Below are 27945 nucleotides of genomic sequence, written 5' to 3'. Positions count from 1 at the left end.
ACATTTAATTTTTCTTTTTCTCATTCTTTCACAAAATATTTTAAAAATTTACATTTAGATTGTTACTATAATTTCATATCAGATATATAATTAACACAAAAGGGATGTAGTCAGGAACCCGACTGTCACAATCCTGACAGATCCTGATGGTATTAGGGTTAGATTTAGGGTTAGGCACTAGGAGGGGGAGTTAAGGTTAGGCTGTGGGAGGGAAGGGTTAGTTTAGGCTGTGGGAGGGGTGGGTTAGGCACTAGGGGGAGGGTTACGGGGGTTAGGTTTAGGCACTAGGAGGAGGGTTGGGGTTAGGCTGTGGGAGGGGTGGGATAGGAATAGGCTGTGGGAGGGGTGAGATAGGGTTTGGCTGAGGGAGAAGTGGTTTATGGTTAGACTGCGGAGGGTGGTCTAGGGTTAGGCTGCGGGCCGGGTGGATTAGATTTAGGCTGTGGGAGGGGTGGGTTAGAATTAGGCTCAGAATAGGAGGGTTAGGCTCAGGGGGGGAGGGTTAGGCTGTGGGATGGGAGATTTAGGGTTAGGCTGCGGGATGAGAGGGCTGGGATACTTAAGGGGTGGGTTAGGGTTAGGCTATGAGAGTGGTGGGTTAGGGAGAGGGTTAGGTTAAGGGGTAAAATACTTACCAAAATCCATTTGGACCATCGTAATGACTTGGGATCCCGTACCTATTCCCATTAAAACACAACTACTGGCAACCAGAAGCATTATAGCTCATCATAATGTAAAGGGTGTAAGGTGTAATAAGTTATAGAAGGACAGGTGAATTTAGAGTCCATAAGACAGACATGTGTGAGATATGCACAGACATGTATTTGTATCAGCTACAGTAAAAGGAATGGATTATACCCAATGATGGACGTATGGCATATAGGTAAGTAAATGGTGGTAAGATGATACTCACCAAACAGTACATGACGTATTATCACAAAGAGAGGGGATCAGTACCTAGAGGTAACTGATGAGGCGCTGCTTTGTTGTGTAAATATCCAATAGTACAGTGAGCTGCTGTATATATAGGGAGGATGGTCAATCCTCACAAACAAAATAGGAAAAAACAGCGCTTAGAATACAAAAATGAACATGAAAAATGTATCACAATTTAATATAAAAAAGTAATCATATGCACAAATAAAAACACTTGTAAATATATAGATATAACTATATCAGCACAATGAGAAGAAAATAAAAATAAAAGCATAAAAAGTCATCCATTCCACATGGACAGGAATGATGTCCAGAATATGGCAATGTTTCTATTAGCAAATATCCGGATTAAATTCCTTGTTCTTGGAAAAGCTAATGGTGCTTTATATAGAAATTGTCCAGCAAGAGTCTATAGTTACCAGTTCCAGTGTCCAAATGATATTATGGGGTCCTTTAGCAACGCTGGTGAAGCCTTTGTAGTGAAAATAGTCCCCTAGGCACAGGTCCAGTCCGCTGGTATTAGACAGCTGTCTGTGTCACCAATAGCAAGGTATGGAAATGCTCCTGCTGAATATTGTATGGTGGAGGGTAAATCAGTCAGTCCCTAACATGTTTCGCTATGTTCAATCACAGCTTTATCAAAGCTATTCGATAATCGATCAGCAGTGAACTTGTGTTCATTGCTGAATCAGGCCCATAATTCATACTTGTGATTATAAATATGAGCGTCTTACCCATGTGGTTTTTCACAAGCATGTATACCACTTAGACGTTTAGTCTATTTGTTCTATTGCTGAGTGTATTGTTTTTAATTGTGGTGTTGGGCTTATTTATGCTTGTATTTAGATGTCCATGGCAACGCTGACGTGGGGAGCTGCGTCATGAAGGAGGTGCTGTCCAATGATGTCACAGATGCGCGCTATTCCTGGAAGCGCCCAGCAGCGTGGGTTCTGCACTTTTGGGTGATCTTCTATAAAGGTAAGATGTGTATTTTTATTTCTTTGTCTCTGAGGAGAGTGTGCTGCTTCTCTATATACATACATATACACTAACAACACACACACACTATATATAATATATACAGTATATATATATATATATATATATATATAATTATTAATATTGTGAGGATACCCAGGTAACACGGGGTTCAGTCATCACACAGTGGAGCGGGTTATAATGAAGGCAAGATGAACTTTATTTATGGAGACCAGCAAGCAGTGAGCAGGGTTACAGTCCACTCAGAGTTCAGCAAAATCTTTTCCGGCTGCTATAAATCTCCTCCCTACCCAGTCAGCAATGACAGCTATAGCAGGGCACACAGAGCTGCTGATACCCAATGACACTGAGTGGACAACACCCCAACCTCCAGAGTCACTCAATTCTCCCTGCTGCATCACCCTACTTCCCTCTCTCTGATTGGTGGGCCCTGGTGTCAGTCTTTCCAGAGAGGAAGGAGGAGGGCTTTTTTAACTGGAACACTCCCTTGCTGTCTGCTGCTGGCAAACTTCCTGTATGACATTTCTGCAGACTGTGGGCTTCAATTTAAGAGCACAGAACTGGGTCATGGGGTTAACTCTTTAATACATGCAGGCAAGTCCTAGAAGCCCATTTCTGGACTCTCCAACATGACCCTTTCCATTAGGTACAAAATGCTCTACTCCTGGACTTCCTTATTAATTGATGATTGCAGTCTCCTGTGTTGAAACACCCTTCTCATCAATTACCTAGCTCAACAGAGGTGGCTGCAATCATAAATTAGGTGGGAAGTCCAGGAGCAGAGCATTTGTATCTGATGGGAGGGGTCATGTTGGAGGGTAGGCATTTCCCTTGCCTCCTCACAAATACAGACCCTCCAACATGACACGTTCCATTAGGTACAAATTGCTCTGCTCCTGGACTTCCCTCTTAATTTACTGTATGATTGCAGCCACCTGTGGTGAAACACCTGTCTCATCAATTACCTAGTTCAACACAGGTGACTGCAATCATACATTAGGTGGGAAGTCCAGGAGCAGAATGTTTTGTACCTAATGGAACAGGTCATGTTGGATGGTAGGCAATTATCATTTATTTATATGGCGCCACAAGAGTTCCGCAGCGACTTACAAAATATATATTCAAATATGTGACTAAAGACTTAAGCTGGCCACACATCTAAAGATTATCTGTCCAACCAGCCAACTAGTTGATTGGTTGGAATGAAAATCTGGTAAGGTATAAAAGCAAATGACAATCAGCAATTTGCTCCCAAAAGCCGGAAAATGGACCAAAACTGTTTGAACAAATTGTTTAGATCAAACATTAAACAAAATTGTCTGAACGACCATTTTCATCTGTTTTCTGGCATTTAGGAGCAAATTGCTGATCATCATTTACTCACATACGTTACCAGACTTTTATTCCAACCAATCAACTAGTTGGCTGGTTGGACAGATAATCTTTAGATGTGTGGCTAGCTTTACAGTACAATACAATATAATACAATGCAGGAGAAGGACATGGATATTATACATTGCTACATTAGGGACCATAACAGCCACATAAGCAGCAGAGCTTAAACAACCAAGTGTTAGGTGCCCTAGTGGGGAGTAAGAAGTAGATGAAAGTATGGAGAAGCACAAGAGGGTAAAGACCCTTCTCGTAAGAGCTTACATTCTAAAAGGGAAGGGCAGACAAACATGTATGACACATGGGGTAGATGGGGAGGAAGGAGCATTTAGCAGCAAGTTGGTAGGAGAGCTAGAAGACTTTAATAAAGTAGTGGGTCTTGAGAGCCCGTTTGAATGATTGTAGAGAGGTGGAGAGTCTGATGGGGAGAGGGAGAGCGTTCCAAAGGTGCGGAGCAGCACAGGCAAAATATTGGAGGCGAGAGTGAGAGGAAGTAATCAGTTGGCATGATAAGCGGTGTGCATTAGTTGAACAAAGAGTGCGGACAGGAGAGTGAAGGGAGATTAGATAAATACAGGGGTGTATCTATAATGCGTACAGGATGTGAGGTGCACAGGGGCCCCTGGGTCCAGGGGGAGCCCGCACCGCACACCTCGCACCCATATTATCTAATACTTACCTGAGGTCCTGCATTGGGTGTTTCAGCCCTGCAGAAAATTGCCGTTTCCCATTTTTCTGGTGTTTTGCGCATGCGCATAGAGGAAATGGCAGCCGTGCTATTTTCCCGGTGACCTGCGCATGCGCGGTAGATTATGGGTACAGACTTGTGCCCAGAGTCTACTGATGCTGCGATCGCCGGTCAGCCACTTCAGACTGCTGCCAGCCGCCGGGGAGAGAGGAGGGGGGCCCCGGACGGGGAATGCACACGGGCCCCCTCTTCTCTTAATTCGCCCCTGTATATAATTTTTTTTCTTTGCCAAATATAGAATCTGTGACCATAATGATTTATAGTTGTATTGATCTATACGAGAGATGTACTATGGAGAATATTCTGTTTTAGAGTAGTCCACGATATATTGTCATTTATGATATATATGTTATTGGTGTTTTTGTAGGGATTCAATGGTGATTTAATGTAAATGGTATAATCTGTAAAGTACTGGAACTATGTAGCCAGAGATAGGGGGCGCCAGATATAGATTACCTATGAACAGGCTTTTGATGGCACTGGATATGCCTGCGTTCCAGCTTTGACACGCAATTACTTAGTAACTACTAGTCATATGATCGGACGCTGCATTCCACCTCTGACACGCAGCCGTGTAGCAGCTCACGGACAATGAGGAAGTGGTGATCGGTGCCTGACAAACTTGGGTCCGGTGATTGTGACCACTGGGGAGTAATGCAGGTGTTACTTGTTACCTTAAAGATTCATTAAAAGGTACTGGATACTGGCGCACTATATGATCTGGAGTAGTTTAGGATCATTGTTTTTATGGTGGATGTTAATGATTTTCACTACAATTAGGTAATGATCAGTGATATGACAGGGTTACTGATTAAGAGGGGCTGTCTTGTGGGTGTGTGTTGGTAATACACTCTAGTATAAATACTGGGATAGGGACACCTGATGTGGTATCTTGTTTAAAGTCAGAGGGGACTGAAACGTTGATGTAATGTAATAGGCTGATGGCTCTCCTCTGAATAAATTCTCTTATTGATTTCATGAGAAGATTGGTGAGTGTACCTTTATTTGGATGTACAGTATGTGTGTAAATATATATATATATATATATGACAAAAAACCTTACGGTTTCACATGTACCATTAAGGCTGCTTTTGAATTTATGCCACTCAAACTCCAAAAAGCAATGAAATTACGATCGTTAAGGCTGACACCTTAATGGACATGTTCCTTGCATAATACAGATATGGTATGCCATTGTGGTTAACTGCAGGTTCAGCACTTTCAAAGAGTGAGATTGCTGTCACTCACAAAATGGTGGAGTTGCTAATTCACAGAATTGTGTGCTCATTGGGAGTGGGGAGCTTTTGGGAGTGGGGCCCCCGGAGTTGTACAGGCTGGACCTTATTCAGGGCATCACCACTTAATTCACATAGAATATTTTTACCACTTTTCTAATTGTTTGTTTATTATTTATGTCATTTTAATTCTTTCACATTTCATTGACACTTATTGATTTAGCCTTAAACATCTATCAATTTTCACTTCACTCTCACCTTTTTTCACCTTTTCGTGTGATGCCCTGGGGATGGTCCTTGGCTGGAATTTTATGGGGTACCCTGCTTCTCGGACGTGAACCCCTTAATGTTAGGGACGCCAGTATAGAGGAGCCTTGGCAATTGGCCTGGCGCTTATTCATATATTTGCAAATGTATGTAACTAATACCTCTGAATCTCTATTATTATGTAGGATTTAAGTATTTTTTGTTTGATTTTGCTACAGTGTGCTGGAGGGCAAATCCCTTTTTTTCTGTGTTCAGTGTAAACCCCGCCCTTTAGAAGCACCTGTGCTAAGTCATTAAGCTGATCTGGTTGTGCTCAATATGGGGGACCCCTACGTCGTTTGTCCCCTGTATTTAGCACAACCAGTACTGGGTCTCCAAAGCCCGGTGCTGGTTGTTTTTTGGGGGGTGGGGCCACACCATTTTTTTTTCAAAGGTTTTTTTTTTTTTTAAATTAAACACAGAAGCACAGACGGGTCTCACTGACCTGTCCCTGCTTCTGTTTGTTTATTTAAACACAGATGCAGGTATGTCCTGGTCCTGACACTCCACCGCTGCCGCTGCTTCTGCCGCCGCTAATGCCCGCTATAGTTCGCAGGTCCCAGCCACAGCTGACGCCCGCTCCCCCCCACCTGGGACCCAGGCGCAGTTTACGACCTCTTTCTTCCTCCCAGTTCCGACCCCCGCTACTGCCCGTAAAAGACAGCCATCTTTTTGCACCAAGTGAAGCCACAGTGATTACACCTGCTGTAGGCTCCTACTGAGACTGCGCAACAAGTTGAAAAATCCTATCTATTCAATGGCGCATTCTTGAGGTAATAGTTTAAAAACTGTAACTTTCTAATTTACCTGAACCCCAAAAGGCCCTACCCTGGAACAATAGCTACCTAATAAAACAAACCCCAAGTCTAAATTTGCCCCCTACCCTGAGTTATACCTTCCCAAAAATCCCCCATAGAGAACAGCAGAAAAGTGTTCCTAATTGAGGATGTCAGAAAAATGTGACATTTGGAACTTTAGATTATTCCCAAATCCTCATTTTTTGTTTTTGCCCTGAAATTTGGCATGCAGCACCGAACCCGTCCATGCCAAATTTCAGCTCGGTACCTCTAATAGCTTTTGAGGTGTAACCCCTTAGCCCCTTAAACACCATGCCCCCCTTCTCTATGGAGAAATCCATTTTATTAAATGCAGCCTTAATATAAGGGCAGGAATATAATATATAAATATATTCTACAACTGACCGGCAATGGCAGTGGTGCTGCCATTTTGTCCTAACATTTAATCTCCCCACCCACATCTAGCAGTCTTGCAGCTGCCACATGAGGCACTAAGATGTGGACTTTTTGGGAAGGAGCTGTGGCTAAAATTTTGTCTAGGGTGGCTAGAAACCTTCCATTGGCTCGGTCTATGACACAGAACTAGGGGTATTGGAACAGGGGGCATCTCACCCTTCCCAAACATTTGAGAGTTTCTAATCTGATCTAGGTCAGAGGATTGGAGGAGAGGTGGACAGTCAGGTTAAAAGACCGCACATAACCACTTACCCTTGCAGTGCAGGAGCTGTGCAGTTTATTCCTACAATGCACAGACCCTGCCTCCTCCGCAGTGGTGTCACTTGTTCCTCCATGGTGGTTCCGCCCTCCTCTTCTTCAATGGTGTAGGCCTGCTTCTCCCCCGTGCTACCGCCTTGCCTTCTCCTCTCCCTGGTGGTTCCGCCTCAAGTCCTCACAAGGGACGCACCACAGTGGCAGTCTTGGAAGAGGCCTTTCCTATGGCTGCTAAAAAGACAGAACATAGGATCCTATTGGCTGCTGCTACAGGACAGAGAAGATTAGAGCATTACTGTGACAACAGTCCAGACTTCAGAAGATAATCAGACCCAGCAACAGGTATGTTGAAGAGAGGGAGGGGAGGGGGCATTGGGAAGGGGGGTAGTTAGGAGGGAAAAAGGGTTTAGTTGAGGACAGTTAAGTATGAGGGGGGCTTTATGGGGGTAGAAGGGTTAATTCTGTAATAGTGTGAAGTGGAAAGGGTTATTGCTTTTAATGGAGGTAATTAATATTAAAGAGTTCTAATTAATATGAATTAAATTAATTGATACTTGAGGGTTATATGTGGTACACACCTAACCGACCCAGCAGCCGGCCAGGAACCTAGCCAAACGACCGAGTGTTTTGGTAAGCACAAACTTACTAATCGGCCGCTCAATATATCTGGCCAGATATCAGAAATGGACGGACATTTAAATTTGCCTGCGCAGTCGTGATGTCATTGTAGGCAGTTCCTGCGGCCACCATAACAGGTTCATCGATTGGTCACATATTCACACGGACAAATGTGCACAATATATATGCAAGGTACAGTACATCTATCATGCTGCATGGCCGATGCGATAGTGTGTCATTAACAAAAATGCACTTTATTGTATGGTGCGCTCACAATTGAATTGTATGGGCGCAATTCAATTGTGTAAGAGAATTAACTCCTGTCTTAAGGTGGCCGAGAGCAACTTCAATTGTCTGTACCACTAACCCCGCACTGGTGTGGGGGCCGTATTCTCACATAAAGCAGCTGCAGTTACAGTGTACCCGGCACACATACCTAGGCTGAAAGCTCTACTTTACACCGATGTCTCAGGAGGGTGCGAGCAGAAATCCGCTCAAAACAATTGAATTAGCTTCCGGCCACTTTAGACAGGAGCTAATGCTCTTAAAACACTTGGCGGTCTCAAATATATAACTGTATTGTATGGCGATCTCGCAAATACACTTTGGGGAAAATGTAATTAGCCGCAGAGTTTTAGCTGTAGTTAAAGGGTTTAAGGGCCAGAGTTATTCCATTATTAGGCAGCTTCCCTGTGCGGTAAACTCGGGACTAACACACGTTAAACCAATGATCCTGTGTTAAGTACCCTAATCTATGGGTTACCCTGTGCGCTAAGCCCCAGAGGGTGCATGTAACACATATTTTGCCTTGCAGCTCCTGAGACTGTAATTGTACCCTCTGGGCTTACCGAGTGGGTAATTAATTAAATAGATAATTTAATCTGCCCTTTTGTATTGTATGGTGGTCTCAAAAATTGTGGCCTCGCAAATGCACCCTGTATTGCAGGGGTATTCAACATGTGGACCACCAACTGCTGTAGAACTACACATCCCAGCATGCCCTGGCAAAGTTTTAGCATTCTGACATAGGAAAATGTTGGCAGGACATGCTGGGATCTGTAGTTCCACTCCAACTGGAGAGCGGTATGTTGAATACCCCTGTTGTATTGTATGGTAGAAGTAGTAGAAGTTGAGTGTAGAAGTTCCCTATAGCAACCAATCAGCTTCTACCAATCATTTTATTGGATGTACTTGATAAATGCTACTGATTGGTTGCTATGGGTAACTCCAATTACAAGTCAGTTATCAATATTAGGGAACCGATAGGACCATCTAATATTCAGCAAACTTCGAAAACTACAGTGCATCCAGAAAGTATTCACAGCGCTTCACTGTTTCCACATTTTGTTATGTTACAGTCTTATTCCAAAATAGAATAAATTAATTTTTGTCCTCAAAATTGAGAATTGCACAATCCAACAACATTTAGAGAATTAAATACAGAACAGCTTAGACGGGTGGGTGGGTGTTGTCCAAAAACTGGAAAAGAGGAAGATTGCTCCTCTTCCAGACTATTTATAATGAATAGTAGGGGCCTTGCCCCTTATTACTGCCATCGGCAGGGCCGGTTCTATGATTACGCATGGTACGCAGCTGCGTAAGGCGCCACACAGTGAAGGGCGCCGCGGCCGCGACCATGCTGATTTATTAATTCACTAATTTAGCCAGCAGCGGAGAGGGCTGACCGCGGGCAGACTGTGTCACTATCACACAGCTGCCCTGCGGTTCTACTGGGTGGCCGTCTTATGGTGAGTATGCGGCGTGACGTCATGACGTCATGCCGCAAGGTCGCAGGTCGCACGCTAGGGCGGGAGCGCGTTGTTCACCGAGTGCTGAAGGGGAGCGTGGTGGTAAAGGCTAGAGTGGGACTTGGGAGAACAGTGCTGAACAAGGCTGGGACCTGGAGCGGGGTGGGTGGTGAAGGCTAGGGGGGGACTCGGGAGCGTGGTGCTGAAGGCTGGGACGGGAGCCGCGGCCCGCACTTGGATAGGTGTCAGACAGTCAGGACTTGGGAGTAGTTACATTGGCGCCACAGCGCCAGCGCCCATCTTACTTAAATCATTGTTCTGTGGGCTGGAGAGGCAGAACCGCCCGCCTGGGCCTCCAGGCGCCGTCACCGGGATTCGGGCAGGGTATCTAACCACATCCCTACTGGCCCAGTGCTACCTGGCTGGTAAGTTTATATAAAACTGTCAGTGTCTGTGTCTGTGACAGACTGACAGTGACATTTTCTGGGAGTGCACTCCCAGAAAATTACTCTCATCAAGTGATGAGGTGCTAGCCTGGCCCTGGGGCAGGGCTTAAACCTGCATATGGTGTTGACTTAAGATTATATATCTATAAGTTTATATATAATATGTTACCAAATATAAGTTGACCCCCTAGGCTATCATATAGCTATATCTATCCATAGGGCTTAAACATGGTAATGGTGTGGTTTTATAGATAAATAGCTATAGAGATATATGCTAGCTATATCTATAAAATCACGCCATTGGCATGTTTAAGCCCTATAGATAGATATAGCTATATGATAGGTGGCTAGAGGCATATTCATTTTTTTGAGGATATATATATATATTTCCTCAAATTTGATTGGGAGAGAGGGGAAGCGAGCTACCTAGCTGTCAGTTCCCTAGTTCAGCTCGTTACTCTGCTACAATAGTCGCACAGCTGTGCTCCACTTGGGGGGAATTCTGAGGAGGAGCCACAGAGGAACTGAGTATAATGGTGCCTTTGGGCGTCCGACTCTGCTCTTCTCTGTGTTGCAGCTTTGGCTCTGGTTCGACCAGATACTGTGTCGCAGAAAACTTCTTCATCTCACGAGACTCTGACTGTGGTGTGGTGAAGCTCCTCGGCTAAGCACCTGTAGAGGACCAGAGCGGAGACAGCTAAATGCTGTACTCTGATTTTATATATTATATGTGGGGAGTATGGGGAAATTTGGGGAGATGTATTATTGTGCAGCTATAATGCTTCCTGCTTCGCCTCTTTAACGAGGCAAAGCAGGAAGCACCAACGATCAGATCTAATTACATCTCATCAGCCAGAGCAAGGGAGTGATAACTCCCCCCTCTGGCGTTTCCAGCTAGAGGACACAGGGCATCAGCCTAGTGCAAGTACACTGTGTCTCAGTCCTGGTTGGCTCCACTAAGCATGCATACCGCGATGGCTGCAGCTGGTGGAACAGTCAGGCTGACCATTCATACTTAGCCCCGTCTATTGGCACTGCTATCTTGTAAATAGCAGCACCGATAATGACATAGCGTCTCTGTCATTTACCAGCCAGCATCCCAAACATACATGGGGCAGAACCGGTATCAGTGCACATAACATGTGCTGATGCCACTGTGGCGATTCATACATATGCCCCAGTATGTGGGGACCCCAGGTAAGTGTTTTTTTTTATTTTTATTACGTTTGTCTCTACTGGGGGGGGGCTACTACTGGGGGCACTACAAGGGGGGACTACTACCGGGGGCACTACAAGTGGGGGCTACTACCGGGGGCACTACAAGGGGGGGGCTACTACCGGGGGCACTACAAGGGGGGATTACTGCTGGGGCACTATAAGGGGGGCTACTACTGGGGCACTACTACTAGGGGCACTGCATAAGGGGTACCACTACTGGGGGCCCAATATAAGGGGCTTACTACCGGGGGCACTGTAAAAGGGGCACTGCATAGGGGGGTGCCAAAAAATATACTCGCTTACCAAAAAATTTGGGCTAAGGCAGGCCCTGGCCATAGGCTACAATTTTGATGGGCACATTCCTGGCTATGCCCCGTCTCCTTTAACCCCTGGTGAGCTAGCAATATTCCATCACTAAACAGGGTGCTTATCTTTCCTCAAACGTATTCAAGTATTCGGATCTATTAAGTCACCCATTGTTTAAATCTTACATTATGCTAATTCACTCACAAAGAGCCGAGCCCCGCCACCCATTAGGAAATAATTGGCCCCCAAGGAAGATAGCAATGTTACTAATACAAGACTCTAGACATGCGCTCGTGAGGTGTATCCCATTGGGCCTTTAAAAAACTCCTCTCCTTGTAAGGCAACTGAAGGTGCCAATGTAACCATCTGTCCGGACAGAATATTACTGCCAGCCTACCCTACTGCTGGCCATCTCTAGTATATTATTTGCAGATCCTTCCTAATAACAAGTAAAGCTGCAATGCAATTGCCAGTAACCTTATCCTTGCCCCCAAATGTACCCCAAATCGGTGTCCCATATCTGGCTTTCGCTGTCCATAAACGTCTAATAAAGGCTACCTCAGAGCTTTCCCCTAAAACCGAACCATTGAATCTTATTAGTACCTAATAAATGCAGGGCCTGAAATGCTAAAGGATACTCATTAGCACAATAGATACATGAAATGTCCTACGACCCACACCCGACAATTAGCATTCTTATAAACCTGTAAAAAAGGGTTCATCACGCCTGGATAGGCTAAATACAATTGATAGAAAAACAGCCTAGCCAAGGGAAATAGTTGGGTTACCCATCTGAAGGTGAAAAACAGCAAACCTCTTTGAGGGCAAATCTGAAAAGCCCTTCAAACTCCCTAGCGGCAGTAGGCATAAGGCACCTGGGTTTCCCAACAAACTCGCAAGAAGTGCTGCTAACTATGCAACTATTACCTGTGGTTTGACGACTACCATTGACCTAAATGTTTTAAGGCGTCAACAGAAGCACCTGCAGCTGCCATGCAGATTGCCGCCCCAATCCTGGAAAATGTGTATCAAACTGATCTAACAGCAATTCTAAAGCAACAAAAGTTGTGAAAACCCTAGTGAAGTAAAACCGTATGTCGTAATGTCGTCTGAGTTGCTTGTATGAGCCAGCGCCTGGGGGCCGTAACCCATTAAATGTACGGCCAAGCTGACTATGATTGGTGAAAGGGTATGCTTGAGCTGGGATAGAGGTCCATCACCCTTTAGCAAGCTGAACAGTTTAACAATCCATGAATATGACACAATTATAGGTTAAACTGAAAACTTCATTCTCAAACGACAACCCATTGATGTTTAACTCATCTTCTTTGAGAACAACCAGCCAATTATAATAATCCTTAAATAAGCTAACCACAATGCCGAATTAAAGAGTTGTGTCTCTTAATAAGCCAATGCGATACCCGACCCTGTGACTAACGGATCCTTTAAAATTGATAGCTCAATATGTCTTTGTGAAATCATTTTGAATGAGGCGCTACACCCCTGACCTCTCTCTACCTTATCTAATAAAAAAGCATCAGCTCGCCGCAGGCGTACCAGGAAACTTTGTGAAATATGAAAACGATAGACCGAGCTGCCGACGTGAACGTTCCGCAACGACTTAGCTCGTGCCATTTCCAAATAATTCTAACAGGTGTGCCTGAAATGGCGAACCTCTTTTACCTTCGTAAGCCAAGAAACCCTGCTAAACATTACGAGCAGTCAACTAAATCTTCAGCGTACGTGGAGCCAAGGACGTCAAAACAAACTACTTAACTTCCGGCACTACAACCAGCCGACATTAACAGGACGTAAGCCGTGTATCTCAGCCAAATAGGGGGGAGTCCAGAACCCAAAAATCAATCGATAGACAACGAGACAAGCACAACTGCTGTCCCGTATTCCATTCCCGGAACGTGACGTGCCCTAAACATCTATGCTCGTTCGCAAACACACAAAGAGGTGATAAAATGCCTCAACAAAAACGCAAAGCTGGAGGGAAATCAGCCCCGTAAATATTGATAGCATGAACTACCTAAAATATATCTGCAGAACCTAATCCCACTGCTGCCGAGTCTAGTAGCCCAGATTTCAGCTACAACCGTGATTGTAAAAAAAATTCTAAACAGCATACTCGCAGTTATATCTTACCACATCCATGATTCCTGGTGAATTCTCGCGCACCAACCCCACTGATAACTCCCCGGAAAATACGGAGCCAGACGCATCCTTAAACAAATTAAACCTGTAATTGTCCACGTGAGCAGGTAGTCAATTCTAACTCCGGTGGACTCCCGAAACATAACCCAGCAAACATGCAGAACCTCCCACAAGTCCTGAGACAAGCGAAAATGGTGACATTTTGACCCCTGGCTATGGACCGGTGAAAACGACGCCAATTTCCTGCCCATGGGTATTACTCTACAAACAACATTCTTGTCCTAAAAGCGATCGCAATTGCTTTGGAGACACTTCCACAATAATTCCCCAATTCACCAACTTTAAACCAAAGGCAATCGGCAAAAGCCTGGCAAATTGTCGATCTCTATCCCCAGATAGGATAAACGTGTAAACAGAGACCTCAGCTTTGTTGCGAGAAACCAGTATGTCTAGAATCGATACAAAATGCCTGTAAACAAAAAGTAATTCTCACAAACTAAAAACCACCGAGTGCCCCCACTACCGATAAAGCAACCTAAGAATTGGTCTGCCCTGATGTGCACGTGCTTGCCCTCACCATTGCTAAAATGAGCTGCCACATTCGACAAAGAAAAGTAAACAGAACATCCCACTGGAAAGAACTTATCCATGGAATAATTTCACTCAAAATTCCCGAACACAGAAAAGATATGGAGAGAAAGCGGCATTAAACAAAAAGTGTACGATATCCCCCTTTTTTATTATATATATTTTTATTCTAGGTGAGCTTGTTCCAAAAACTTTGCACCCCTTCCGGTGACTTGCTCGAAGGATTGATACACTTTGTGGCAAACTGTCGAATCTAACGCGTCCTTGACGTATCACCGATCTGGGTAGAAAAGCTGCATAATAAATCTGAACTTGCCTGTCACCCTCCTAGGTACAAATCCCAACTGCAAAGTGCCCCAAAGGCAAGGTGCAAAATCCTTTCCCAGGGAAGGACAACAAAAAGGGGCACGCATGCACCCCAATCTACCTCCACTACCAATTTACTTTTAACGACTTCCGGGTGATTGCTCATGGACTGAAGGTTCCGTTTGGAATACGACATATATACTGTGCATTAAGAGAAACGAAAACCCAATTTTATAACCCTCTAACACTATGTAATACCCCCTCGCTGCTCGTTTCGTTAGCCCCATGATGCTTTATTACTGGCCGATGGCCGTCACCAATCCAGCATGCAGTGCCTAACCTTCCTGCTTCTTCCTGAAAACTGCATGTACTTCAGCACATCAATGTATTCCCTGTCGGTTTTTCTCAGTAAAATTCGCCGTGAGTAGGAACAAGCCAGTTAACTGAATCAAGTATGAATGATGGTAACCGACCTCAAAATGCCAACAAGGCCTTCGCCTGGTTTAAGCCTTTTATCATCTGCCGCACTGGCAAACTTGCCCACCAAGTTGCCTTTTCTAATCCGCTCCCTGATGCCAGAGTAAATGGGAGCATAACAAACTCCAAACAGTTGGGGCTAAGGATGGAAATGAACCCTCAAAGTCTGCACTGAGAGGCAGTAACGGTAACCACTACACCCTCTGTGCTGCCATAACTTTAACCTCCAATCACATAAGTAGAGCTACGTTTGCACAATGGATCCCATCCCCCGCTGCAACCGTGACCCTAGCTGCTAATATAGTACTAGATCTCTTTGGGCTTTTGTGCTTACCCTTAATCGTTTGCGCAAACTCCCCCTGAACCTACAGGGCCTATGGTGTATCTGTAAGAATCGCTATACACTGCAAGAAAATAAAAATGCTGCACAAAAAGAGAACAACATGCTCACGTGACCCAGCGGAGGAAGATCCGGCCCTGACCGATTGCCCGCTAACATCTGTCCCTCGCTGTGCGGTGCGCCCACCACGACTTGATTCGCCTTCTGAATATCCTGGACATCTGAAGACTATTCCTGTGGAACCCTGGAAGACTCTGAAACGGCAACCTGAGGACTTGAAATAAACACGTGAGGCCAAAGCATGGGACGAGACCACTTTCAGCTAATCAGGATTGTGAAATGGTGGAAGCGGACCCGGGAGTAATGGGGGGGGGTGTATATGGCTGTGCTGACATACAGGGCGGCTGTAATTGCTAGCAGTACCGGGGGCGAAATGTGAAATGGGAGCAGTCCGGGAAAAAACTGCGGGCATGAATTGACGCAGGGATGGGAGAGGGGTGGCTGGTACTGCACAGCTACTGTGGGATAAGGTGGCAAATCTGTGTGATATCCTGGTGAGGACTGGGGATTGCCTGCATGCCCATGTACGGGGCCATGCTGCGGCCCTTGTACGAGCGGGGTAGGGGGGTGATATGCTGCAGGGGAGGGAGGGGCTGGGTGTTGGACCCAGGCAGCGCCTTAAGTGCCCTGGGGTAAAAAAGCCTGTAGGGGAAAAGCCTGGGGCTAATTGATAATGGGGCATTTAAACTGCTGTGGGGTTCCTCCCCCCTGTTTAACACGGAGGAGGCAGGTTGTTTAAACGGCCGGGGCCGTGATGGCGCTGTGCAGACGTTTTTTGCGCACTGAAATGGCCGCTGGGATGTAGTGGGCGGGGCCAAATGGAAGAATGGAGCGCATGGAGACCTGGGCTGGGGGGAAGTGCTTGGCATGGCAGGGGTCCGGATGGCTTGCGGAGTCCCCCGTGACCCGAGCGGTGAGCTGAGGAGGGATGGAGCCGGGAGGTGGCAGGTTGTTTAAACGGCCGGGGCCTTGCCCCTTATTACTGCCATAGGCTACAATTTTGATGGGCACATTCCTGGCTACGCCCCCTCCTCTCCTTTAACCCCTGGTGAGCTAGCAATATTCCATCACTAAACAGGGTGCTTATCTGTCCTCAAACTTATTCAAGTATTGGGATCTATTAAAGACTACTGAGGGCTCTTTGTTAAGCTACCTATTAAAGAAGCTACAAACCTTTGAACTAGGACTGTGCATGTGCTTCAAAATGTTTTCACATGTGTTAGCTTGTGTATTACTGAGTACAGTATGGTTACAGTCATTTAGAACAGTGATGTAACATTAATGTCTAAACTTTATAGATAGAATTTATGGTGGTGACAGGGATGTGTTACATCTATTGGCAAACAGCCTGTAAAAATGAGGGGAAGAGAAACAAAGAGTGATTTAAATTGGATGAATTTAAGGTCAAACATTAACTTAATATATTTAAATATTGTGCCAATAATTCTTGCGCAGTGTACCCATAGTGCCAGCTCCTTCCTTAGCACAGTTCCTCTTGTCATTAATAATACTTATATGCATAATTCCAGCACTAGTACAAGTATTGCTATGGTAAAGTGTTGTACATTTTACAGGTGTGCATGTGCATTGCAGATGTACTATACTCCAAATTTGGTGACTGTTGGCCTTGTCCCTTTAGGCTCTTTGGAATATAGCATCACCCCTTCCCGTGCAATTATTATAATCATAGTCACACAGGGATCCGTCTATTTATCAATATTAGGCGAGAAGAAACATTTTCTATAGTCACTAATCACAGCAATAGGGAATATTTTCCAATTTATTCTTGCCCAAATGATGAATCCATCATCAATACACTGATTTGGTGCATGGTCTCAGTAAAATTAGGGTGTCTCCTGTATCAGGGGTTTGGCCTATTTGATACCAAAATATTTTAAATTTAAAAATGTTGAGAGGTATATTATATAAATATAATACACAAAACATAATTTAAGTAATTATATGTGTATATATCTATATATAGATATATATCAATTTAAATCATACTTCCCAACTCTCCCTGATTGTCAGGGAGACTCCCTGAAATAGCAACAATATCCCTTACTCCCTGAAGAGTCTAGCAATCTCCTTGATTGCATCTTACCCCCATTATGAAGCTGTTATATAATAAAAAAACAAAGACATATACATTCAAATGGGATCATTAGTATAATTTCCCTGCATTGTTTATAAGGCACAATGGTGCAGGTGTATGAAGCTCTGGAAAGTGATAAAGTGGATAGTGATAAACGACCAGCCAATAAGCTCCTGACTGTCATGTTACAGGCTGTGTTTCAAAAATGACAGTTGGGAGCTGATTGGCTGGTCGTTTATCACTCTGCACTTTATCACTTTCCATAGCTTCATACATCTGCCCCAATGATCCCTATGGCTACATGTATTTTGTGAAAAGTATCAGTGTGTTTTCATCCACAAGTAGATCTTATGGTGCGTACACACTGGGCGATAAAGTGGACGATTGAACGATAACGATATCGTTATCGTTCAGTCGTCCACTTTATCGTCCATTTTTAACCCCAAAAAGATGAACGATGACGACGACGCGTGTTTCCGCGGGTCGTTCGTCATCATCGTTCATCGGGCTCACATGCAGGCCAACCTGACGACCTCGTCAGGTTGCTGCATGTCAGGGAATGGGCGAGAGAGCCCGGCGCTGAACGATATCGTTAATGATATCGTTCAGCGGCTGTGCTCAATGTCATGAACGACATTGAGCACAGCCTGCCGGGGACAATACTACACGATATCGCTCAGGGAGCATATCGTGTAGTGTGTACCCACCATTACTGACTGCTTTGGGGCTCATTTACATTTGGATGTAAATCAGTTTTATGACATGCCTCTCAGATGTAGCAGTACACGCCCACTTTTCTCAATCTCCCTGAATAGCTTTTTCAAAAGAAGGCAAGTATGATTTAAATAGTGCTACTGGGTGTGCAGTTGAAAATTGACAGTAAGTGAGTACTGAACAGGGAGAACTATACAGTAATTGGAGATAAATATAAGTGTAACATTTGGGAGACATAAGAGAGAAGCCCATGCTCTAAAGTGCTTACTGTATAATCAGCAGGAGACAAACAGAAACAGTAGTTAATAATTTAGTCCAGTGGTGTCAAACTCGGGACTACATATCCCAGCATGCCCTGCCACAGTTTTAGAATGCCCTAATAGCAAAACTCTGGCAGTGCATGCTGGGACGTGTAGTTCCACTGCAGCTGAAGGGCCCAAGTTTGACACCACTGATTTAGTGTATATACCAACACAGACCAGAGCTATGGGATATGGACAGGGCTGCCATAAGGGATATTGGGCTGGCAGGGGCCTGAGAACAGCTTCTTGTTCAGAGAAATTGCTGGACTGAGATTGGGCATAAGGTTGTCATGGGATCTCTCTACTTCCTGCCTCAACATGTGTCCCCACCCCCAGGTCTCCTCCTCTCTTCTCTTGCTGCTTCTAGTGACCAAGCCTATTTCTGTGCACAGTCCCTGAAGGAAGCAAAGTAAGTAGCTGTGGTGCACAGAATTAGAGATATTTAGAAAGGTGGATGCGCACTGAGCACGTTATGCCTCACGTATACATGTAGGTATCCCTGCCTGATGACAGTCTGGCCGGTGCTGAAGGTGGATGAGGAAGGACTCACAGAGGAGGAGGTACTGCTGCCCATAGAAATAAAGAGAATGAAAAACTAAGAGCAAGAGAGACTGAGGGGCAGGACAGACAGATGGGACATGGGGGAATAGGAAGGGAGATAGAAACAGAGGAGAGATAAGGAAAGAGGGAATGAGAAAAGAGTGAGAAAGAGGAAGAAGAGTGTCAGAGGGAGAAGTAGAAACAGACAGAGGGCGGAGGAGATAGATGGGGAAGAAACAGAGTGGAAAAAGAGATGGGGAGAGAGGGCTGAAGAGAGGGTGGAGGAGAAAGAGATAGAGGACGGGATGTACTAAAAGCAGAAATGCGGTAAAAACTCAGCAACTGCAGCTTCTGAGGGTTTTACCACAATTCTCATATGTACTAAACACTGGAATGCGATGCATTCCATTTCTTCATCCCGGGGGGTAACGCCATGCACAGGAGGATGCCAGAAGGACTTCTGGTCATAAACCCAGAAGTCACAATGGACAGCTCTTACTTTGCGATTTTCTAGGTATACACCATTATGAACCTGATAATGTGCAGTATGTAGTGCATCCCACCCAGAGAGAGAACCTAGGCAATGCTGGGGATAACAACTAGTATATATATTGTGACACGGACACCTTCTAGATGTCACTCACGTGTAACTTTGGATTTAAGTATGCTTTATTACTGGCGATCCCTAGCACTAACCTATCATAGTCCAACTGACTATCATGTTGGCCAGCTGGTCCAGCATCAGGCTTGCCTACCCTGCCAATTTGGCCGGGAGCCTCACGAATATCAGGTGCCGTAACTAGACTTTTTGGTGCCCTGTGCCAGAAAGAGCATTGGCACCCCCTCATTTTTCAAAGGGACATGATGCACCCAATAAAGGGCCATGGCCTCATGGGGAAGGGCCAGGGAAGAGATAGGAGAGGCCAGGAGATGCTGGGGAAGACATAAGAGGAAGCTACCCGTGAGAATGATAATAAACAGAAATTTGACAGGCCCAAACAGCGCCCCCTGACCTGTGGTGCCCTGTGCGATGGCACCGGCCGTACTACCCTAGTTACGACCCTGTTGGGTGACTAGTGATGCGGGTGGGGGGGGTACATGTGGGTGTGGTCAACAGAGGAGATGAGGCCTGTGCAGTGGCTATCTTTATGGAGATCATAGTTGGCATCTACCTTTAACCACATCATGGTGGAGCTACTGTATAACAAGAACATTTTTTTTTTTTTTGTGAAAGGGTGAGAACTGTACTGTCTATCATTAAGTGCTAGAATAGTTTAGATTAATAAAAAAAAAAAATCCCAAATTATTTACTGATAACTGGCATATTTCTATGAGTGTTCCTCCAACATTCCTAGCCACTGCAGTAAATTAGCTGTTGCCTTTTTTAAAAACGAAATAGCTACAGTACAATGGAACTAAATGTACAAAGGCGGTTTAATTGACCACCACTACACTACAGAGGGCCTGATTCAGAGCCGGACGCTATTTGCGCTCGCTCGTTCAGAAAAAGGGGCCGGCTATTTAAATTGAGCACTCGCTCTTTGCGGTCTGTTGACGCCTCTATGTCTGAGCGAGAGAACTAAATATGCGCTCGCTATTTTGTAAAGACGCCCCCTGGCCGCTGGGATCCTACGTAATCTCCGCTATTTATTGATTAATCGAGTACATCGAAAGGCGTCTGAACTGCTTGCAGTGCTTGTGGTTGGATTTTCCTACCGCAATCATGCGAACAGTTCAGGCTAAGAAACAACCAAGTGACGTAGTCGATGACGCTGCTTTGTTAATTATGCACACCCTTAAAACGCCCATTTTGGCACGCCTGCGTTCGGATCACCACTCCCCGTTTTCAAGCACCTTCCCCTGTTACCATCCACAAACGCCTCATCCTGTCACTCAAATTAGCAGGCACTCGCTATTTTGCGAGTGCTCGATTTCCGACCGCAATGACTGGTTGGCGCATGCGCATTACGACCCATACGCATGCGCAGATGTGCGAACATCGCTTGGAGCGAACGAGCAGCCGCTTACGAGCGGCTCTGAATCAGGCCCAGAGAACATTGCAATGAGTGCCATATAATACAGAGAACTCCAATGACCACCACAAAGTACATAGGGCACACTATGGCCCATGGAATTGGATAAATCAGATAGCAAGCTGCTGGCAGATCTATAACAGCTATAATATATATCAGGAATAGATGGCTGGCACTCTGCACATCTAGGGCCTGATTCAGATATAGACGATAAGCTATGGTAATGGTACCAAAGATCACCCGGGCATAAGGACGCCCACCGCTGTATTCTCATATGCGTACAACGTCTCTTACCTGCATAAATATTAGTAATATTGACACAAATCAAGCGACCATCTTGCCCTTGCAGAAGGTCTGACCAACCGCAGACTAAGCAGCACTCCTGACATGCAGAGGGCTCTCATGCTGCGTAGGAGGTCCCAGGAGCTAATGCATGCACACCCATGTAACAGCTTTTAAACAGCCAGAGACGCCTATGTTTTTCTGACCACCCACCATTACTGCCTCCAAACCCTGACTGCCTGTCACTCACTGTTGGATGGATTCCACTGTGCGTCTGTAATAGCAGCGCGGTCTCTAAATCAGGCCCCAAGTACACAAACACAGGACATCAACAGTATTTTTAGTGTTTCAAATCTCTTTATTAATGTTCTTTCATCCCAGCGCAGGAGGTAGCTACTCACACATTTTGCAAACACATTTTGCACACACAGTTACACACACACACACACACACACAGTCACACACACACACACACTTTGCGCACACACAAACATATTTTGCCCACATGAACACAGGTACACACAAAGAAGCATTCAAGTATTTTTTTTGTTTATTTTGGTCTGTTTCATTGTCATGCATGGGCATACAGAGCAGTAGTGTTAACATACAGGCTACCGCTCATACCCCCCCCATCTCTTACCTAGTGTTCACTCTAGCTCCGGCGCGAGTCAGGGTGCCGGAGCTAGAGAGGGCACGTTCGTGCGCACTTACGGACACGCCGGGCAGCCCCCAAGCCCTGCAGACAGGGAGAATAGATGTGTCTATTCTCCGGACACTGCGACCCATGGGTGAAGACAGTTCCCGCAGGCTGTTAGGGCAGGGCGGTTTTTGCCCTCCTTCTGGAGGGCAGGGCGCTTTTTGCCTTCCAGAAAGAGGGCAGGGCGCCGCGCCCCGCTAAAACAGCCTAGCGGGAACGCTACTTACCTGTCCTGATGTTCTGCTCCCCTCTAATAGCAAAGTACCTCATTACTGTAGCACAGTACCTCATTACTGGACGGTGGAGCCTAGACGAGAGCACCCAATGACAGGCAGCTTAACACTTCACCCAGGCACCACTGTGGGACATATAAATCTCTGGGGGGGGCATCAAACAACCGGAGCTTTGCTGTCTTGCACAGGGACACAACTGTGGATGGACCAGGAGGCGGGACTTAGTGCACATGGGAGCGGAACTTTGGGTGGAATGGGGGAGTTACTCTTCCCCCCCCCCCCGTTGGTGGGGGGCTAGAATAATGGGGTTTTGGAGCAGGCCAACCAGGAGGTGAATGGACGGGCCACGGGGCATTGGAGTCCTGTATAGGTGGTAACAGGAGAAAAGTAATTTTTTTCCCATCTGTGCTGGAATGGATCCTAAAGGCTATAATTTTAAAGGAGGCCTGGAGCTGAAGCTCCGTAGCCCCATTATTAATCCGACCCTGACTACTGTGGGGGCAGGGGGCCATAGCATGCAGTTTTACTGAGCGACCAGGCTCCTGCTACATCTCTGCATCTGCTAGGTCAGTAATGAAGAGAGGAGGTAGAGTTCAAGATAGTGGGGGAACCCTGACTGTATACTTTGTACTGAGGGTCTCATTCAGACCCGCGCGTGAGCGCAGGACGCTCACAAGTGGGTCAATGGTACCCAAATGCGCATGTGCACGACGGAGGCTGCTCCGTCGTGCGCATGCGCGAGACCCGGCGAGCGACGGGGAAGCCGTCGCTCGGGGTCTCGCACCAAAGGGGGCGTGCTGTCGATGGTGAGTGACAGCATGCCCCCTTTGGTGGGCGTGCCGGGGCGTGGCTGCCCAGACGGAGGCGTTCCCATGGGAACGCCTACTGTCTGGGTCCGGCCCCACTGACATCACTAGTGATGTCAGTGGGAGTGATTTTGGCTCTGATAGAGCCAAAATCACTCCAGGGCTTGTGGCAGCGAGACCCTGCCGCAGGGTCTCATCGCAAGCCCGATGGTCGCGATGGTCTTGACCATCATCATGGACGCTCGCATAAGCTGTGGGTGGTAACCCACAGCTATGCGAGTGACCAGGAGGACGCACCAAATAAAAAAAAAAAAATGCCCTGATTCAGAGCGGGCGCTCGTTCAGAGCGTCCGGCTCTGAATCAGGCCCTGAGCCCCATCATGTCTGGTGGCGGGCCTGGCACCATCCCATAATGGACAGCTGCGTTATTAAGGGTTCCTAAATCACCTGAATAAAGCTGTACTAAGGACTGAGACTAACAGGGAGCTACTGTATACTATTTAATTCTATGCTATTCGTTTAACATCCTGGCAGGCTAGAGACAGACTGAGGGGCCTATTCATCATCACTTATTTTTTACAAAAGCATGTGCAAATTAAAATTTTCACATACTTTTGTAAAAAATAAGTGTCAGGGCTATTCATTAAATGCCACTTTCAGATGACATTCAGCCCCCAACATTCACAGGCTGCTGTTAAGATGGTAGCCTGTGAAGATTTACAAGGCAGCCACAGCAGAGGGATCTGTTCAGATCCCTCCCTGCTGTGTCTGCACTGCAGAGCCCCAAGAGCTTTTTGCCCACATTGGACACCAGCAGGGGGCTGGGGGTGTTATGGTACATACACATGGTCAGATTTGTCAGATGTGTCAGATGAACGATTGAACGTTTTGACCAACAATTTGAGCAATTTTGCAAACGATTTGAACGATTGAACAATTTTTGACTGCATTAAAATTACTGAAATCATCCAAAACTGACTGCAAACACATCAGATGTCAGATATCGGTATCTGAACATCGGAAACGCGCATCGTTCAGACATGTCAGGTTTTCCTTCAGATAATCGTTATCGTTCAGACCTGAAGAAAAATCTGACCTGTGTATGCACCATAAGTCAGCGGAGAATAGAGAGTGAGGGAGGGGGGGGGGGGGGACAGGGCCGGTCTTTTTTTTTGTTTTGTTTTTAGAACGGCCTCCTGGCCGCTCACATAGCTGTGGGTGACCACCCACAGCTATAGCGAGCGGCCATGATGACCGGTCTAGACCATCGCAACCATCGGGCTTGCAACAAGACCCTTGTGGTAGAGTCTCGTTGCCTGCAGATAACTTTCTCCCCTCTCACCCACTCTTTCCTTTCTGCAATCTCACTTCCATCCTCAACATTCCACTGAGGCTGCACTCAGAAAAAGTGATCAATGATCTGTTTACAGCAACGTCTAAAGATCACTTCTACATACTGTATACTGCCTTAGCTCCAGTATTTCCCCCTTCACTCCAGTATTTCCCTGGTTTACATCATACCTAACAATCTGCTACTTTAGTTTATCTACCACTAGCACATCCTCACCTCCACTGTTTTCCCATAAGGATCTGTTCTCAGCCATCTGATTTTCCCACAGTGCATCTCTTCTCTTGGGGAGCTATTCATTTATTTGGGCTCCAGTAACACATCTGACAGCAACCAAATCTACCTCTGTCCTCATGTAACCATCTGCATCTCTCTATCTCCCTATCAACATCTGAATACTAACTAAAGCTCAGTATTTCCCTCTTCCCAGAATCACCACCTCCCCTCAGATCTCCCTCACAGTCAGCAACACCACAAGTTCCTCAGTCACACTTGACTCTACCTACTGCTATATTCCTTATATCCAGTCCCATCACCTGTCCTGTCACCTTATAATTATTGGCAGAATATACCTAAATCTTACCAAGATGCTCCCAATATCTTTTCTGCTCTCTCATCATCTCCCACCTTGACTAAAACAACCTCCTCCTCTATGGCATTCCCCTCAGTCATTTGTGCCACACTAATTTGCAGATGTATACAAAGGTTCTGTTGTGTTCGGGACTGATGGTATCTCTAATCGGATGGCGTTCCTGTGGCGTAGCTAGAGGTAAATGCAACAAAAAGTCTGTCACATGGACAGGTTACGGGAGTGTCGTGGGCGTGTCAGTGAAAGCAGCTGCATTCGGGAGCACAGTCGTAAGCATAGGAGGACATGGTCAGATGAGGAAATTGCGCCTGTCATAGGGCTAGTGCAAGTTTCTCTGGTGAGACTGATGGTGGCATATAAGGAAGCACCAATCAGTATTACAGCAGGCACGGGCGCTAACCGTGGGCATCTCAGTTATACTTACCAACATTATGGAACAGCTTTGCGGGAGCAGGCTGGAGAGCTCCTGCAGCAGGCTAGATCGGGGGGCGGGGCTGGACTGGTGATGTCATTAGGCCTGCCCCTTTCCTAGAGAAGTCTGCAATTTGTAGGTCTGCGAGGAGGGGATGGGGCTAAATTATGCATATTGTGTCATTTGGTCCCGCCCCCTACTCGCGGACCCGCAAATTCCCCATTAAATCTCCCTTCACTAGGAAGTGGGCAGGATACAGGAGATCTGCCTATACTTCTGGGGGTGCAGGGGTGCATCCCGCGACTTCCAGGAGTGTAGGCAAGTACAGTATGATCTCAGTTCTTGCAGATTTGGCCACATGGATGTACACAAGGGAAGGAGTTTGTAGGCTATTTGCATAAACTCGCAGACCGGTGGTCACCTGCTAACTGAGTATTTTGGCAATGGAGACACCTAGGGCCATATTTGGACTTTGTTACAGTGCAGTAAAATGGCAGCATGCTTATGTGACTTGTAGTAGTTGAATTGAGAGATATATAATATAATTCCTACAGTCAGGGCAGAAGTCACAGGTTAAATTACCAGTGTCGGACTGGTGAATGAGGTGCCTACCGCGGGAATGCAGTGATAGGGGCCCATACTTAGGGGTGTGGCCAGCCTTCAGAGGGGGTGTGGCTACCTCCACAGAGGCTTGGCTAACCATTAGAGAGTGCATGGTCTGGGCCCCTTTAAAAAATATATATATACAGTGTATAGTAAATACTGCTGGTGCATGCATGATAATGTACCAGATTAATAACAGCAATGCATTGTAGAAAATACACCATAGTCCCGTGCAGTACAATGTAACATATGTGTAATGTATAATTCAAGTGCACAGTCTGTAACCTGATCCCTAGAGGAGGGGGTGGGCCCTCAGGCAGTGAGGCCCAAAGGGGGTTTCCCCTGGTACCCTGTTGGCTAGTCCGACCCTGTAAATTACTGATTGTGATAGGGAAGTCTCTGGAGGGAGATTGTTTGGGCACAATAATGGTCAGGTCACTAGAACACGTTTAATTTTTTTTATTGAAATTTTTTGCATTAAAGCAAAATGTACAAGCAAACAATCCCTTATCTACTGCGGCGCAAGGGAAATGATATGTCAGCACAGCTGAGATATACACATTTCTCAGATGCTGACTATGAACTTGAAGTAAGTTATTAGGTATTCATCCACAAAATATTTAGTACCGTGTCAAAACAAAATAAACATTCCACAACCTAGAAAATTAAAACATCAATTATTAAATATAAACAGTATTCATATTCCTTGTAGTTGCAAGATTTTACAGGTGCAATACTGTACAACACCTCAAAAGTTACACAATTTATTATGGACTACGTCGAGTAGTCATCTTGGGCCTACGTCAAACAGCCATCTTGGCCCTACATCGAGCAACCATCTTGGCCCTACGTCGAGCAGCCATCTTGGGCCTTGTCGAGCAGTCATCTTGGGCCTACGTCAAGCAGCCATCTTGGGCCTACGTCGAGCAGCCATCTTGGGCCTACCTCGAGCAGCCATCTTGGGCCTACCTCGAGCAGCCATCTTGGGCCTACCTCGAGCAGCCCTCTTGGGCCTACCTCGAGCAGCCCTCTTGGGCCTACCTCGAGCAGCCCTCTTGGGCCTACCTCGAGCAGCCCTCTTGGGCCTACCTCGAGCAGCCATCTTGGGCCTAGGTTGAGCAGTCATCTTGCCCTTTCGGCAGATCTGACCAGCCACAAACACTGCAGCTCTCCTGACATGCAGAGGGCTCTCATGCTGCGAATGCAGTCACAGACGCAGTTGTGTAATAAGACAGCCAAAAAGTATTCCCCCAGCACTCAGAATGAAATCAGCAATAAGATTTGAAAAACTACATGGTGGTAGATAATTCAGAGATCTCAGTTGCATATATTTGCAAAGATATGGCTAAGCCTCAGGGCCACGTCACGGCGTCTCTGATACCGGAGGTCCCTATCACTTGGTCAGAATCTGGGGTGCAGAACCCCAAAAAAAGCCGGCGATAGCCAGCCACCCCAGCGAAGCACACCAGTGAGAGACTAAAGTGTTAGTATAGGATTAAAGGAAAAACTATGTGTTAATAAGTGAAGGTGCAATTAAAAAGCTAAGAAAAAAAAAAAAAATTATATATACATATATATATATATATATATATATATATATATACACACACACAAATTATATTGGAAAGTGTAAAAGTGCTAAATAAAGTGTTAATGTGTGCCTCACCAGAGCAGCCCAGCCACACCAACCCCAAGGGGCACCGCACCCCAAACTCATCCCCAAAACTGATAACTATATCCAATTTGGGTAATAATTGCCCAATATAAGGCCACATGATAATGGCACATACAAATATACCTGAATTGAGAGCTAGCTTACCTTGGAGTCACCCCTAAGTCCTCCTAATGGCACTACAAGAACCAGCACGCCCTCCTAACGCTGGTCCCATCTATGCCTCTC

At 45.9% G+C, this 27945-nt stretch overlaps 1 long non-coding RNA gene across 4 annotated transcripts; it reads right to left on the bottom strand.

Annotated features, from left to right (window-relative positions):
• On the bottom strand, positions 1–27945 carry LOC148518422 (uncharacterized). Of its 4 annotated transcripts, none has more exons than XR_015879002.1 (4): positions 27865–27945; positions 15443–15585; positions 7122–7355; positions 1–1906 (listed from the first exon to the last, which is right to left on the bottom strand). It is a non-coding gene; the product is annotated as an uncharacterized LOC148518422 (long non-coding RNA). The 4 variants fall into 4 exon arrangements; XR_015879000.1 differs by having other exon boundaries at positions 15443–15598; positions 27865–27943; XR_015879001.1 differs by having other exon boundaries at positions 15443–15605; positions 27865–27941.

Source organism: Taudactylus pleione, unplaced genomic scaffold, assembly GCF_031769625.1.
Source record: "Taudactylus pleione unplaced genomic scaffold, aTauple2 ptg000201l, whole genome shotgun sequence".
NCBI classification, from domain to species: domain Eukaryota; kingdom Metazoa; phylum Chordata; class Amphibia; order Anura; family Myobatrachidae; genus Taudactylus; species Taudactylus pleione.
The sequence above is the reverse complement of the archived record's forward strand: the minus strand, read 5'-3'. Positions and strand labels throughout refer to the sequence as shown.